This window comes from Nomascus leucogenys, chromosome 14 (genome assembly GCF_006542625.1).
Source record: "Nomascus leucogenys isolate Asia chromosome 14, Asia_NLE_v1, whole genome shotgun sequence".
In the NCBI taxonomy this organism is placed as follows: Eukaryota; Metazoa; Chordata; class Mammalia; order Primates; family Hylobatidae; genus Nomascus; species Nomascus leucogenys.
The window spans coordinates 27,281,851-27,298,968 of record NC_044394.1 but is presented as its reverse complement, the minus strand read 5'-3'; the positions used below and the strand labels follow the sequence as shown (position 1 = coordinate 27,298,968).

Genomic DNA, 17,118 nt, shown 5'->3' with positions numbered 1-17,118 from the left:
CTCCCACTAGACTGCACTATTTTATCAACCATATCTTATTTATCTTTGTATTCCTAGCAACTAATAATCTAGTACAAGGTTGAGGCAATGAATATGCGGCACGGAATAAAGCTTAAGTTTCATCCAGGAGCTCCCAATTGGTTAATTATAATTGATGAGGTCCAACTGAAGCCAGTAGCTATATAATATATCATCTCTACAACTCATCCAAGCTTTGCAGGGATCCTCATTCTTGCTGCACATTAAAATAAAAGCTCTAGGGAAGCGTTTCTAAATACTGATACCTAGGTTCCAGCCCTGGATAATCTGATTTAATTGGTCTGGTGTGCAGTTTTTAAAATTTCACAGGTGACTCTAATGTGCAGCCAAGGCTGACAACTATTGTTTGAGTTGAAAGTCTAGTGAGGGATTACCTGTCATGGCAATGACAGTGTCTCCCCTACACAACATCCTCCTAGTGCCACCTGAACTGTTGCCTCATTCTAATGCTTAGCACCTTCCTGCCACTTAACGCATCTCAGTGCTTCAGAAAATGAAAGGTTTTTAGCATAAAAAAGCAAGAAGGGTGGTCTCCTAAGCTGTATATATGCCTGATGTTCCAAGAATGTAAATAGATCAAAAGTCACTTATTTATGAATGCCCCCAGAGATGGCTAAACATTTTGTGATTTTAAGTCATGTTCGCATTTTAAATATCTTCACTAGAAATCAGTCGACTATTTAATTATCAGAAACAAACTGAGGCAGAGTGTTCTAAAATAAAGAACTGCTGTGGGTTATTATTCTCAATAGAAGCATACAAAGAACCACATGACTTGCTGTCCACAATTAATATTTTAAGCATTCATGCTACACTACAAAAGAACCATTAAATATTTACTTATATACTCCCAAGAGACCAGAGACAGGACAGTTGTGAGAGTTTTCTCCAACTACCAACAAACCTGCAATTATGTAACTTCCTATCAAAAAAGTCAAGAAAACCTGATAGACAGGGTTTCAGAGAGAATTCAACAATCACATATTTAACATCTCTATCCCATCACTTCAGTTTAGTTAGTAGGTAACCCTATATATAATACACATTTTTATATATTACATATAAACATTTTATGGACATACACATAAAATGTATGCACAGTCACACTTCCTGTGAAATCTGTCTAAAGGGCTCCATTGGAAAATTTGAGGCCTTTTGGTGGGCTTGTTCAAGGAAGGAAATTGTGCATTTAAAAATAAAGATTTAACACCTTCTATCCTATCTCCAAAGCCATTAAAAAGGAACATCTTGAATCCGAAGATGGCATGCTTTGTCTCAAATTGTGCTCTTGATGTCAAATTCTGGAGAGGAAGAAAGAGGCCAGGAAAAAGGACAGCAGTGAGGAAGAGCACAGAGGATTGAAGTGGAGATGAGAGGAGAAGCTAAAAGGAGAGCTACAATATTCAGATTATAAAGCAATTAGCTTGAGCTTTCCCTGGCATGCAACTAAGGCATGCCCTCCTCTTCACCACTAAGTGAGCTACTGTGTAAGAAAACTAAGTTTAAAGAAAAACATTTCTGACTTAAATTTTAACTCTTTTACTCTTTTCCACTCTCTGATTATGACACGTGTGAGGTGAAACTTTAAAAGCCATGAGAAAAACCCAGAACTATCACATGAAAATCAGTCCCATCATTTTCCATAATCATAATAAGCATTCAACAAATATTTTACTGAATGCCTACTATGTTCCTGACACCATGCTGAGCAATGGAGATAGAAGGATGAAAGAAAGATCCACTGGAAGTTCACAATCTAGTGGGGAGACAGACCATTAAACCAACTACCCTAGTCCAGGCACAACCTTGGAGAACATAGAGAAGATGAAAAGACCTTAGCTTAAAGAAACTATTTATAAATATCTCAGGAAACAACATGAACAGTGGCAGAAAGAATCTGCCCAACCACAGAGATTACTAAATTTAAAAATTATACAAACTGTAATTTACAATGACACTTTCAATGTAAAGCCCAACAAAAGATGAGTGACTTATTACAGTATGTCTATTTACTAGAAAATCACAGAGGCATTAAAAATATTTTCTAAGAACATTTGCAAACATAGGACAATGCTTAGGATATCACGGTCAGTTTATTTCATATAGATTTTAATATTTCTATACGATATAATAAGAGAAGAACCAAGAGGAAATACCTCAAAATGCTATCTGTGTTTATTACTGGGAAGTAAAATTACGTGTCATTATACTTTTCTGTATTTTCTACCATGAATTTATATTACTTTATGCTGGTGGGAGGTATTTAAATGTGTGGAGTGAGCTATTAAAAATAAATCAGTTGCACACTTACTAAGAAGTAGAATAAATAAATACATACAAATCAGCACTTTTAAGTTTGGAATTAATTATGAACAGACAGAATTAAAAAAATTAATTTTTTTAAATTTCAGAGAAATCACAAAGCCCTCAAACAACTAAATTGTTTTCCAAGTCAGCAGAAGTGGGGGAGTAGTGTTCTTTGTCTTAACATAAATGTTCCCCTAAGATCTGAGCAAAATTTTTAAATAGGCCCCACTTGACTCTGGCAACCTCCCCTCCTTTTTTGATAGCTCCTTCAATTCCTGGGCCATTCTTTCTCAGGCATTCAAAGTCAATATGACATTCCAGTATGGGCTGGCCAGACCCAAACAATAATATGACAAATGCTTTTCAGACCACTCATTTTTTTCTACATCAATTAAAATTCCCATTTCTCCAGGCTAAGTATCTTAGGAGGTTATTAAGAGGAAAGGAATCTGGGGACAAAACTTGTATTAATTCAGGAGATATGAATTTATAAAAGTAGACCTTTCAAAGATGACATAGTACAGTTGTCCCTCCATATCTGTGGGGGATTGGCTCCAGGACCCCCAATGGATACCAAAATCTGAGGATGTTCAAGTTCCTTGTATAAAATGATGCAGTATTTGCATATAACCTATACACATCCTCTTGTATACAGTCATATACTGCTTAACGATAGAGACATAGTCTGAGAAATGCATCATTAGGCAATTCTGTGCAAACATCATGAAGTGTACTTACACAAACCTAGACAGTATAACCTACCACATACCTAGACTATATGGTAGAGCCTATTGCTCCTAGGCGGGAAACCTGTACAGCATGTTACTGTATTGAATACTGTAGGTAATTTTAACACAACGGTTAAGTATTTGTGTATCTAAACATATATAAACATAGAAAAGGTGCAGTAAAATATACAGTATTATAATCTTATGGGACCACCTTCAGGTATGTGGTCTGTTGACCAAAACATTCTTCTGCAGTGTATGACAAAGTTTAAATCATCTCTAGATTACTATACCTAATGCAACAATGTAAATACTATATAAATAGTTGTTATGCTGTATTGTTTATATTATTTTTTGTTATTATATTGTTATTTCTATTGGTTTTTTTTCCCTGAATATTTTCAAGTCACAGTTAGCTGAATCCACAGATTCAGAACCTGTGGATAAGGAGGGCAGACTGTATGTAGAAGAGAATTCTAGACCGGGAATTAGTTCTGATACTAAGTGACCTTAGAAATATCTTTTACTTTCTCTGAGCCTATTCCCTAATTTATCAAATGAAGGGACTGCACTAAAATCTCAACAGTTAAAAAACAAACAAAGAAACAACAACAACAACAAAAACACTGACACTAATTGGCTAAATATTTGGTAGTTTAAAAGCAATATGAAAAATTCAGAAATAGGGTAAAGAATATGAGGCAAGGACATTTGTCTCCTGTCTATTCACAATCTAGAGGTAGCTAATATTAGCACCTTTGAACAATATTATGAAAGGGGAAGTAATAACTTTTAGTAGAGCAGTAAACTGACTATCAGATTTATGCTCCCTGTCCAAAGCACAATGTTAATCATGAGAGGTATTACAAGAAGTACCCTACTCCCAGCCTTTTCCAACCACCACCACCACGCTGGCATTAAGATGGGGTCACATGATACTTCTCACCACTAGAACATGAGAAGGGGTCTATGTCACTTCTGGAGTAAATGAATAATAAACTAGTATATTTCCCCACACTATCTAAATGGACAGGATTCTAGAACAGAGAGGAGGGCATAAGACAAGAGTAGCCTGGGCTCCTGAGTGACCACACAGAAGGCCAGTTGACCTGGAACACCCTCTCTACATTGAGAAGTGAGCAAAAAATAAACTTTTGTTAGGTTAACCAACTTGGATTTCTGGGTGTATCTGCTACAGTAACCCCTCAATGTTCTAGAAAACTCAGTAAATTAAAAAAAAAACACATAACAATAATAGTTGCTGTCTTGTAAAAGCTTACATTTCAAAGTGCTGAGACCGAATTTATCCTTTTTATGTCCTATCAGTTTTGTATGAAATCACTATTTCAAAAAAATAAAAGATAGCTGTACCTCAAAACTTGGAAAGCCTCCAAGCTTTTCCTAAATTAAAAATAAGGAACTGTAAGTCTTTGGAACACAAAAAATACAACACATTTCTCTCACCACAGAATCCAGGATATGCTTAAAATAAGAAAAAAAGAGATCAAAACATTAATACCAAACTTAACTGAATAGGCACTTCACTAATAAGGTTATTTCTTTTAGGGAAAAGGACTCTTAGCCACAAATGAACATTTCATGGTAGGATGCTGTGAATATTTAAACAAAAAAGGGGGAGATTGTCTTATCACAGAAATACTCTAACTTTACTATTTCTCAAGTAATTATTTTTATCCTTCAGTAGGTACATCTGCCTCCTATTAAACTACCACTGCTACAGCTCCAGTTGATTATACTCCTTTATGCTTACTCACAAGAGTTATTTAGCAAGCTGCAGTAATTATTCAATAGGGAAAAAAACTGTACAAATACAAGACAAAGTACATACATAGGATATATTTCCTTTCTGTAAAAATAAAGGACAACTCTAATAATAAAAGATGCAAAACATCTTTGTCAGTTAAATAAAAATACTTCTTTTTACTTATATTTTTGTGTCATTCTATTGTTTAAAAATATTTTAACAGAGTGATTACTTTTAGTTAAAAATAACTAATAATGCCTCTTTCCCTAAGCAGCCTAAGGTAATCTGTGAAAATGGTTCACTATTCACTTGACCCGGAGAACCCCACGAAATCATGCAAATCAAGAGGTTCCAATCTTCGTGTTCACTTTAAGAACACTCGTGAAACTGCTCAAGCCATCAAGGGTATGCATATACGAAAAGCCACAAAGTATCTGAAAGATGTCACTTTACAGAAACAGTGCGTACCATTCCGACGTTACAATGGTGGAGTTGGCAGGTGTGCGCAGGCCAAGCAGTGGGGCTGGACACAAGGTCAGTGGCCCAAAAAGAGTGCTGAATTTTTGCTGCACATGCTTAAAAACGCAGAGAGTAATGCTGAACTTAAGGGTTTAGACGTAGACTCTCTGGTCATTGAGCATATCCAAGTGAACAAAGCACCTAAGATGCGCCGCCGGACCTACAGAGCTCATGGTCAGATTAACCCATACATGAGCTCTCCCTGCCACATTGAGATGATCCTTACGGAAAAGGAACAGATTGTTCCTAAACCAGAAGAGGAGGTTGCCCAGAAGAAAAAGATATCCCAGAAGAAACTGAAGAAACAAAAACTTATGGCACAGGAGTAAATTCAGCATTAAAATAAATGTAATTAAAAGGAAAATAAAAATAAAAATAAATAAATAAATAACTGATAATGCAAATGAACTTTTCTGACAGTTATTTCTAATATCTATATGCCAGTATTTAGAAACAGCACCTCAAATTGAGGAAACATAGTTTGAAGTTTGGCATATTACAGCAGAGTGTACTTTCAGATGGGCCATCAAAATAAATAAATAAATAAATATCTTACTAACAACAGTATAAAGATTTTATAATTTTTCTTTACTTTTTTTTTTTGAGACAGGCTCTCACTCTAGCCCAGGCTGGAGTACAATGGAGTGATCATAGCCCACTGCAGCCTCAGACTCCTGGTCTCAAGCAACCCTCCTGCTTCAGCCTCCTGAGTAGCTAGGACTACAGGCACATGCCACCACAACAGCTAATTTTAAAATATTTTTGTAGAGATTGCTATGTTGCCCAGGCTGGTCTCCAACTCCAGGTTTCAAGTGATCCTCCTGCCTCAGCCTCCCAAAGTGTTGGGATCACAGGCGTGTGCTACCACACAAGGCCTAATTTTTCTAATATAAGGATATTTGTAAGACAAACAGCACTATAACCAATCACTGCTGTATATGTGTGCAATATTGGTCTTCTCAAATACTTCATACTTCATTGCTTTATAGTATCACCCATAATGATTCCTTTAATTTAGCATATTATTTACTCTTCTCTTTTTTTCTAGACCTATTGCAAGAAGCCTCACGTGTCACTAAAACAAATATTAGTATACCCATGTTATATACCTGGTTCCCTGGAATTGAAGTTAGTAGAAAAAAAAAAACTATCAATCTGACCATTCCTCAGTCCAAACAATCATATTCACAATTTCATCTCAACACACTTCTATAATTACTGCAATTGTGTGTTTTGGATGACTACATTTGTCTGTCTTGTTTCTGACCTTAAGGGTCTCAAGAGATTTCCTGGTATTCAAAAAGCATATATTGAGAAGAGGGCAGAAAAACAGTATGATAGATAAAAGAATCACATGAAGACAACTTTCTTCTGGTTGCATCATCTAAGCCTCAAGATGTTCCTCATCTGTGAAGTAAGAATACAGGACCAATGTAACGAATAGTTAAGATATATGAAGTGCTTAGTGGAGCGCTTTGCTTTCAGCAACTTCTCCAAAAACATTAGCAACCTGTCCATGTGTATGCATAGAGCTTCCAAATAGCTTTGTACAGTCTCTCTCTTAAATGTGAACAGGCAACCAAAGATCATCTAAGGAAAGCCTCCAATATGAAAGAAAACAGGCTAAAAAGAAGAAAAAGAACTTGAAGGAAACCGAGACAATATCACCAGTATGCTCAGAGGTATTAAAGACATTACACTCATGAAAACTATCAAAGGAATATTTAATACATAAGAAAGTGTTCTGAAAATTACGTCATTATTTTTCATTAGGTGAGCAAAAAATGCAGAGTTGGAATATAAATTTGAAGAAATCTTCCAGAACTAGAATAAAATAACAGCTATTTTAAAAGACAGAAATACAGGAAATTTAGATAAATCCAGAAGGCTAAATATCTGACTATCCCCAGTACAGCAGAGAAAAAAGATCCTAAGATGTCATTTATGCTGGATGCTTTGAGACAGACCTTTCCAAAGTGGAGCAGGACACTTGTGGCCTCCAGGTGAGGAAAGGAACTGATGAATTACCAATGTGTTTAACTGTTTGAGGGGGATTTTGAGAGGTAACAGGTAAGTTTAAGAATAATAATGATACACACACTGTAGGGTCATAAGGGAAGGGGGGGAGGACAAAACAAAATTCGTAATTATTAACACAAGGAAATTTTTAAAAAATGGAAATGTGATAATACTATAGGGCTCAGCTGCTAACTATGTTTACTAAGTCACAATGAATTCTGACCTAACTCTGATAGACCTGACTGGTAAGTGAGGGAATGGGAAAAGAGAAGGGTAAGTATGCTTCAGGGAGGATATGATAAGAGGGCTAAATCCTCACCTACCAAATCAACAAGCTAGTAGATAGAGTCCATAATCAAAAAAGTAAAAGAACAGTTGAAAGTATGTTGCTGAACAATAACATACCACTTCATACCCATTAGGAAGGCTACTAAAAAAAAGACAAAGGCCAGGCACAGTGGCTTGTGCCTATAATCCCAACAACTTGAGAGGGCAAGTCAGGAAGATCACTTGAAGCCATGAGTTCAAGACCAGCTTGGACAACATAGCGAGACCTTGTCTCTACAAAAAATTAAAAAATTAGCCGGACATGATGGCATGACCCTGTAGTCCTAGCTACTTGGGAGGCTAAGAGGAAGAATCATCTGAGCCCAGGAGTTTAAGGTTACAGTGAGCTATGATCACACCACTGCACTCTAGCTTGGCTGACAAAGCAAGACCCTGCCTCTAAAAAAAACTCTTTTTTTTTTAAAGACAGACAATAACAAGGGCTGGCAAGGATAAGATGAAACTGGAACCCTAATACATGGCTGGTGGGACTGCTATGAAAAATAGTCCGGCAGTTCCTCAAAAGTTAAACACAGTCTTCCAGTTTGCCGCTCCATCCTAACAAGTAAAAAGCAGAACAAGCTGAAATATCAACAACTCTTCTTAGATCCATAACAGAAATGAGGTCGCAGGACAAACCACTGCCCCCAAATTTAGAGAGACTAGCAGGTGAATACAAAGAATCACAACTTACCAGAGCTGAAACCTCTGCAGGAACCAGTACTTGGGTAGGGAAAACTGAACTGTAATTGATCAACTACTGAAGGCTCAGTATGGACAAATCTGAGAGATAAAAACTCCAGGGAGACCCAGTCGCCGGGAAAAGGGGAAGCACATTTTTGGGAGTTTTACCTCCTGTAGCTTTACCACATTCTCACAGTGAATAACAGAGAAAAATCCCCTCATGATCCCAACAAGGAAAGGGGGAAATAAACCATTTTGAATTATCCCAGAGCATTCTGTTCTTAACGAGGTCTGACTCATTAAGACAAGAGAAACTGTTTAACTAGAACCTAGCCTGCTGGGGTTTTATCAGAGCCTAACTGACCTGGGAAAAGGAAAATACCCAACTCCAGCCCACTCTAGCCATCCTGCCCCACCTAAGCACTAAACAAAGCACTTCCATAGTTCACAGTCCAGAGGCACAGACTCACTAAAAGACTGAGACTTAATCATAGGACTATAGAATGTTCCCCCAACCCCAGTCCTTACTGAATCACTAAAGGCCTACTATAGCAGTTCCTTTTACCCAGTACATTACATCTGGCTATCAAGAAAAATACTACAAGGCATAATAAAAGGCAAAAAACAGAGTTTGAAGAGACAGAGCAAGCATCAAAACCACATTCAGATATGGCAGGGATACTGGAATACTTAGACCAGTAATTTAAACAGCTATAATTAATATACTAAGGGCTCTAATGGATAAAGTATATGGCATGCAAGAACAGATGGGCAAAGTAAGCAGAGAGATGGAAATACTAAGAAAGAACCAACCAAAATAAAATAAAATAAAATGCTAGAGATCAAAAACACTATGATGGAAATGAAGAATGCTCTTGATAGGTTTACTGGTAGACTGTACTTAGCTGAGGAAGAAAAATCTCTGAGCTTGGGGATATCACAATAGAAATTTCCAAAACTAAAAATCAAAGAGGGGCTGGGCACAGTGGCTCACGCCTACAATCCCAGCACTTTGCGAGGCCAAGGCAGGTGGATCACTTGAGGTCAGGAGTTCGAGACCAGCCTGGCCAACATGGCAAAACCCCATCTCTACTAAAAATACAAAAATTAGCCAGGCATGGTGGTGCACACCTGTAATCCCAGGTACTCAGGAGGCTGAGGCAGAATTGCTTGAACCTAAGAGGCAGAAGTTGCAGTGGGCCGAGAACGCATCACTGTATTCCAGCCTGGGCAATAGAACAAGACTCTGTCTCAAAAAAAAAAAAAAAAAAAAAAAAAAAAAAGGCAAAGAGAACAAAGACTGAAAAAAAAAAAAAAAAACAGAATAGAATATCCAAAGACTGTGGAACAACTATAAAAGATGTCAATACACATAATAGAAATACCAGAAGCAGAGGAAAAAGAAAAGGGAACAGAAGAAATATTTGAAACAATAATGACTGAGAATTTCTCCAAATTAAAGTCAGACAGCAAACCACAGATGTAGGAACCTCAGAGAACACCAAGCAGGATAAAGGCCAAAAAACCTACACTTAGGCATATCCATTTCAAACTACAGAAAATCAAAGATAAAAAAATCCTGAAAGAAGTCAGAGGAAATAAATACCTTACCTATAGAGAAACAATAATTACTTCCAACTTCTCAGAAACCATGCAAACAAGAAGAGAGTGGAGTAAAATCTTTAAAGTGTTGAGAGAAAAAAAACCCACCAACGTAGAATTCTGTGCCCTCTGAAATTATCCTTCAAAAGTCAAAGAAAAATAAAGACTTTCTCAGACAAACAAAAATTAGATTTTATTGCCAGTAGATCTGCCTTGCCAGAAATGTTAAAAAGAGCTCTTTAGACAGAAGGAAAGAAACATAGGTCAGAAATTCGAATCTACATAAGGAAGAATACCAAAGGATAAATAAATGAAGGTAAAAGGAAAACTTGTATTTGTCTTATACCTAATTGATCTAACAGATAACAGTTTATTTAAAATAATAAATAGCAACAACGTATTTGATTATATATCCTTTGTTAATATATATAGTGTGTATATATACATATATGCTTATATATAAGTGAAATGAATGACACCAATGATACAAGTGACTGGAGGGAAGAATTAGGATTATTTTGTTATTATAATGTACTCACACAACCTGTAGAAAGGTACAGTGTTACTTGAAAGTGGACCTGGATTAGTTTTAAATGTATATTGTAAACTCTAACACAACCACAAAAAAAAAAAGTTAAAAAAAAAAAGAAGTATAACTGATAAGCCAAGAAAGGAGAGAAAATGGAATCATATAAAATGCTCAATTAAAACCACAAAAGGGGCCAGGAATTCACTCTTGTAATCCCAGCACTTTAGGAGGTGGAAGCAGGAGGATCACTTGATCCCAGGGGTTTGAGGCTAGCCTGAGCAACACAGTGAGCCCTCATCTCTACAAATAATTTAAGCCAGGCATGGTGGTGCATGCCTGTGGTCCCAGCTACTTGAGAGGCTGAGGTGGGATGATTGTTTGAGCCCAGGTGGTTGAGGCTGCAGTGTGCCGTGATCACGCCACTGCACTCCAGCCTGGGTGACGGAGCGAGACCCCCATCTCAAAAAAAACAGAAACCCACGGAAGGGCCATGCACAGTGGCTCATGCCTGTAAGCCCAGCACTTTGGGAAGCCAAGGTGGGAGGATCATTTAAACCTAGGAGTTCAAGACCAGCCTTGGCAACATAACGAGACCCTGTCTCTATTAAAACACACACAGGCACACACACACACACTGTAGTAGCCCACCATATCAGTAGGGCTCCCATATAATAACAGGGAAATACAACTGAAATTCTAAAAGGCAGAAAAAGAGTGGAAAAAAGGTACAAAGAACAAAGGCAACAAATAGAGAACAGTAACAAATAAGGTAGACATTAACTACACCAAAAACCATTTTGAATGTCAGTGGTCTAAATGCACCAATTAAAAGATTGTCAGAGGTTCAAAAAACAAGACCCAATTGTATGTTTTCCATAAGAAACCTACTTTAAATATAAAGACAAGTATAGATTAAAAGTAAGTAGATGTAGACAAATATACCATGCTAATACTAATCAAAAGATTTGGTTGTTTACATGCTTGTGAAACAATCTACAATGAATTAAATATATATATATAGTTTAAAAACAACAACAAATGTATCCATTTGAAACATCTCAAAAAAAAGACACAGGCCCCACATTTTTGTGAGTTTTACCTCCAAGAGCCCTACCAGGTTCTCTCACAGTGCAGACATAAGAATAAACTCAAAATGGATCCAAGATGGAAATGTTAAAATGGTTCTTTTTTTTAAAAAGGAAACCATATAAGTACTAGAAGAAAACATGAGTAAATTTCTATAAGCCTGGATAGAGAAATGCTTTCACTATGTCTCAAAATCAAGATGTAATATTGATAGACTATATTCAAAAAAAAAAAAAGGCATACTGAAAAACAACATAAACAAAGTTATACATTAAGAAAATGGGAAAACTTATTTGCAATATAAGACACTGGTAAAGGAAAGACAAAAAGACTTCTACTTTCCAGTCAAGCATGTCAGGAGCCTGGAAGCTGTCACTTCTATCCCCACAACAAGAAAAAACAAACAAACTGAAAATCAACAACTCTTCTTAGATTCCTCAGAGAATTGAGGTCACAGGGCAAATCACTACCCCCAAAACTGGAATGAGAGGCAGACAAAGAGAATCACAACTTATAGGAGAAGCAGCCCAGGAACCAGTATGCTCCACAGTACCAGAGTAAGAAAGCCTAAATTGTAATTGACCAATTACTAGAGGTTGGATGTGGACAAGACTGAGAGTTAAAAACTCCCAGGAAGATCAGTCTTGGGAGGCCCCACATTTTTGTGAGTTTTACCTCCAAGAGCCCTACCAGGTTCTCTCACAGTGCAGACTGGATAAAAATACCCTCCTGCTTAGGGCAAAGAAGAGGAAAAGTAGCCACTTTGAAATACTTTCCCAAGCCTCTTAATAAGGCCCACCCTCAAGAGAAACTATTTTACTAGAAACTAAATGAACTGAGGGAAATGAAATAACCAACTCCACTACCCTCTAGACTTCCTTTCTCACCTAAAGGGGAAAAAATTGAGGAGCACTGGGGAGGGTAAAGCCAAAAAACACAATCACTAAAAGCCTGATTATAGGACTACAGAATACTTCCCATTCCTCCACACCTTACCACCATATCAGCAGGGCTCCCATATAATAACAGGGAAATACAACTGAAGGAACTATCCAACTCAGACCTCAGTTAGGAAGAAATCTCTAGAGAAACTACAAGACAACAGAGGAGATTTTTAAAAAAAGGGTACAGAGAATATTTTAGCCTCTGACACCTATAGCTATAGCTATGGTAAACAGTAAACAGAGCCCAACTCCTATCCAGATAAAGAGAAAACCTTTTATTAAAAATGCCTATTTATCTCAACTTCACATACCCAGTACATCATTTCCAGCTTTCAACAAAAAATTACACGGTAGACCAAAAGACAAATCATTTTAAGAGACAGAACAAGCATCATAATCAAACTCAGAGCAGAGATAATGAAATAATCAGAACTGAAATTTAGAACAACTATGATTGATATGCTAAGGGTATTAATGGAAGCAGAGAAATGAAAACTCTTAAGAAGAAATCCAAAGGAAACACAAGAAATCAAAAATACTGTAACAGAAATGATGAATGGCTTTGATAGGCTCATCGACAGACTGATGATAGTCAAGGAAATAAGTTAACTTGAGAAAATGTCAGTAGAAAACTCCAAAACTTTTTTTTTTTCTTTTTTTATTATTATACTTTAGGTTTTAGGGTACATGTACACAATGTGCAGGTTTGTTACATATGTATCCATGTGCCATGTTGTTTTCCCGCACCCATTAACTCGTCATTTAGCATTAGGTATATCTCCTAATGCTGTCCCTCCCCCCTTCCCCCACCCCACAACAGTCCCCAGAGTGTGATGTTCCCCTTCCTGTGTCCATGAGTTCTCATTGTTCAATTCCCACCTATGAGTGAGAACATGCAGTGTTTGGTTTTTTGTCCTTGCAATAGTTTACTGAGCATGATGTTTTCCAGTTTCATCCATGTCCCTACAAAGGACATGAACTCATCATTTTTTATGGCTGCATAGTATTCCATGGTGTATATGTGCCACATTTTCTTAATCCAGTCTATCGTTGTTGGACATTTGGGTTGGTTCCAACTCTTTGCTATTGTGAATAGTGCCGCAATAAACATACGTGTGCATGTGTCTTTATAGCAGCATGATTTATAGTCCTTTGGGTATATACCCAGTAATGGGATGGCTGGGTCAAATGGTATTTCTAGTTCTAGATCCCTGAGGAATCGCCACACTGACTTCCACAATGGTTGAACTAGTTTACAGTCCCACCAACAGTGTAAAAGTGTTCCTATTTCTCCACATCCTCTCCAGCACCTGTTGTTTCCTGACTTTTTAATAATGGCCATTCTAACTGGTGTGAGATGGTATCTCATTGTGGTTTTGATTTGCATTTCTCTGATGGCCAGTGATGATGAGCATTTTTTCATGTGTTTTTTGGCCGCATAAATGTCTTCTTTTGAGAAGTGTCTGTTCATGTCCTTTGCCCACTTTTTGATGGGGTTGTTTTTTTCTTGTAAATTTGTTTGAGTTCTTTGTAGATTCTGGATATTAACCCTTTGTCAGATGAGTATGTTGCAAAAATTTTCTCCCGTTCTGTAGGTTGCCTGTTCACTCTGATGGTAGTTTCTTTTGCTGTGCAGAAGCTCTTTAGTTTAATGAGATCCCATTTGTCAATTTTGGCTTTTGTTGCCATTGCTTTTGGTGTTTTAGACATGAAGTCCTTGCCCATGCCTATGTCCTGAATGGTATTGCCTGGGTTTTCTTGTAGGATTTTAATGGTTTTAGGTCTAACATTTAAGTCTTTAATCCATCTTGAATTAAGTTTTGTATAAGGTGTAAGGAAGGAATCCAGTTTCAGCTTTCTACATGTGGCTAGCCAGTTTTCCCAGCACCATTTATTAAATAGGGAATCCTTTTCCCATTTCTTGTTTTTGTCAGGTTTGTCAAAGATCAGATAGTTGTAGATATGCGGCATCATTTCTGAGGGCTCTGCTCTGTTCCATTGATCTATGTCTCTGTTGTGGTACCAGTACCATGCTGTTTTGGTTACTGTAGCTTTGTAGTATAGTTTGAAGTCAGGTAGCATGATGCCTCCAGCTTTGTTCTTTTGGCTTAGGATTGACTTGGCGATGCGGGCTCTTTTTTGGTTCTATATGAACTTTAAAGTAGTTTTTTCCAATTCTGTGAAGAAAGTCATTGTTAGCTTGATGGGGATGGCATTGAATCTATAAATTACCTTGGGCAGTATGGCCATTTTCACGATATTGATTCTTCCAACCCATGAGCATAGAATGTTCTTCCATTTGTTTGTATCCTCTTTTATTTCATTGAGCAGTGGTTTGTAGTTCTCCTTGAAGAGGTCCTTCACATCCCTTGTTAAGTTGGATTCCTAGGTATTTTATTCTCTTTGAAGCAATTGTGAATAGGAGTTCACTCATGATCTGGCTCTCTGTTTGTCTGTGATTGGTGTACAAGAATGCTTGTGATTTTTGTACATTGATTTTGTATCCTGAGACTTTGCTGAAGTTGCTAATCAGCTTAAGGAGATTTCAGGCTGAGACGATGGGGTTTTCTAGATATACAATCATGTCATCTGCAAACAGGGACAATTTGACTTCCTCTTTTCCTAATTGAATACCCTTTATTTCCTTCTCCTGCCTGATTGCTCTGGCCAGAACTTCCAGCACTATGTTAAATAGGAGTGGTGAGAGAGGGCATCCCTGTCTTGTGCCAGTTTTCAGAGGGAATGCTTCCAGTTTTTGCCAATTCAGTAGGATATTGGCTGTGGGTTTGTCATAGATAGCTCTTATTATTTTGAGATACATCCCATCAATACCTAATTTATTGAGAGTTTTTAGCATGAAGGGTTGTTGAACTTTGTCAAAGGCCTTTTCTGCATCTATTGAGATAATCATGTGGTTTTTGTCTTTGGTTCTGTTTATATGCTGGATTACATTTATTGATTTGTGTATGTTGAACCAGCCTTGCATCCCAGGGATGAAGCCCACTCGATCACGGTGGATAAGCTTTTTGATGTGCTGCTGGATTCGGTTTGCCAGTATTTTATTGAGGATTTTTGCATCAATGTTCATCAAGGATATTGGTCTGAAATTCTCTTTTTTGGTTATATCTCTGCCAGGCTTTGGTATCATGATGATACTGGCAGCCTGAGCGACACAGAAGATGTGCGATTTCTGCATTTCTGTTTGAGGTACCGCTTTCATCTCACTAGGGAGTGCCAAACAGTGGGTGCAGGACAGTCGGTGAAGCGCACTGTGCACGAGCCTAAGAAGGGCGAGTCATTGCCTCACTCGGGAAGCGCAAGGGGTCAGGGAGTTCCCTTTCCTAGTCAAAGAAAGGGGTAACAGACGGCACCTGGAAAATCGGGTCAGTCCCACCCTAATACTGCGCTTTTCCAACGGGCCTGGAAAACGGCACACTAGGAGATTGTGTCCCGCACCTGGCTCGGAGGGGCCTACGCCCACGGAGTCTCGCTGATTGCTAGCACAGCAGTCTGAGATCAAACTGCAAGGAGGCAGCAAGGCTGGGGGAGGGGTGCCCGCCATTGCCCAGGCTTGCTTAGGTAAACAAAGCAGCCAGGAAGCTCAAACTGGGTGAAGCCCACCACAGCTCAAGGAGGCCTGCCTGCCTCTGTAGGCTCCACCTCTGGGGGCAGGGCACAGACAAACAAAAAGTCAGCAGGAACCTCTGCAGACTTAAATGTCCCTGTCTGACTGACAGCTTTGAAGAGAGTAGTGGTTCTCCCAGCACACAGCTGGAGATCTGACAACGGACAGACTGCCTCCTAAAGTGGGTCCCTGACCCCCGAGCAGCCTAACTGGGAGGCACCCCCTAGTAGGGACAGACTGACACCTCACTTGGCCAGGTACTCCTCTGAGACAAAACTTCCAGAGGAACTATCAGACAGCTGAATTTGTGGTCTCACGAAAATCCGCTGTTCTGCAGCCACCGCTGCTGACACCCAGCCAAACAGGGTCTGGATTGGACCTCTAGTAAACTCCAACAGACCTGCAGCTGAGGGTCCTGTCGGGTAGAAGGAAAACTAACAAACAGAAAGGACATCCACACTAAAACCCCATCTGTATATCACCATCATCAAAGACCAAAAGTAGATAAAACCACAAAGATGGGGAAAAAACACAGCAGAAAAACTGGAAACTCTAAAAAGCAGAGCACCTCTCCTCCTACAAAGGAACGCAGTTCCTCACCAGCAACGGAACAAAGCTGGATGGAGGACGACTTTGACGAGTTGAGAGAAGAAGGCTTCAGACGATCAAACTACTCCGAGCTATGGGAGGAAATTCAAAACAATAGCAAAGAAGTTAAAAACTTTGGAAAAAAATTAGACGAATGGATAACTAGAATAACCAATGGAGAGAAGGGCTTAAAGGAGCTGATGGAGCTGAAAGCCAAGTATCGACAACTACGCGAAGATTGCAGAAGCCTCGGTAGCAGATGCGATCAACTGGAAGAAAGGGTATTGCTGATGGAAGATGAAATGAATGAAATGAAGCAAGAAGGGAAGGTTAGAGAAAAAAGAATAAAAAGAAAT

At 38.3% G+C, this 17,118-nt stretch overlaps 1 protein-coding gene and 1 pseudogene across 8 annotated transcripts in view; one reads left to right on the top strand and one right to left on the bottom strand.

Moving 5' to 3' along the window:
• Nucleotides 1–17,118, bottom strand: part of EHBP1 (EH domain binding protein 1) — a 354,447-nt gene that overhangs the window by 306,831 nt on the left and 30,498 nt on the right. The gene's annotated exons all lie outside the window — the stretch shown is intronic.
• LOC100581027 lies at nucleotides 5,102–5,722 on the top strand (annotated as a pseudogene). Its single transcript, XR_001114418.2, has one exon. The product of XR_001114418.2 is annotated as a 60S ribosomal protein L17 pseudogene (transcript).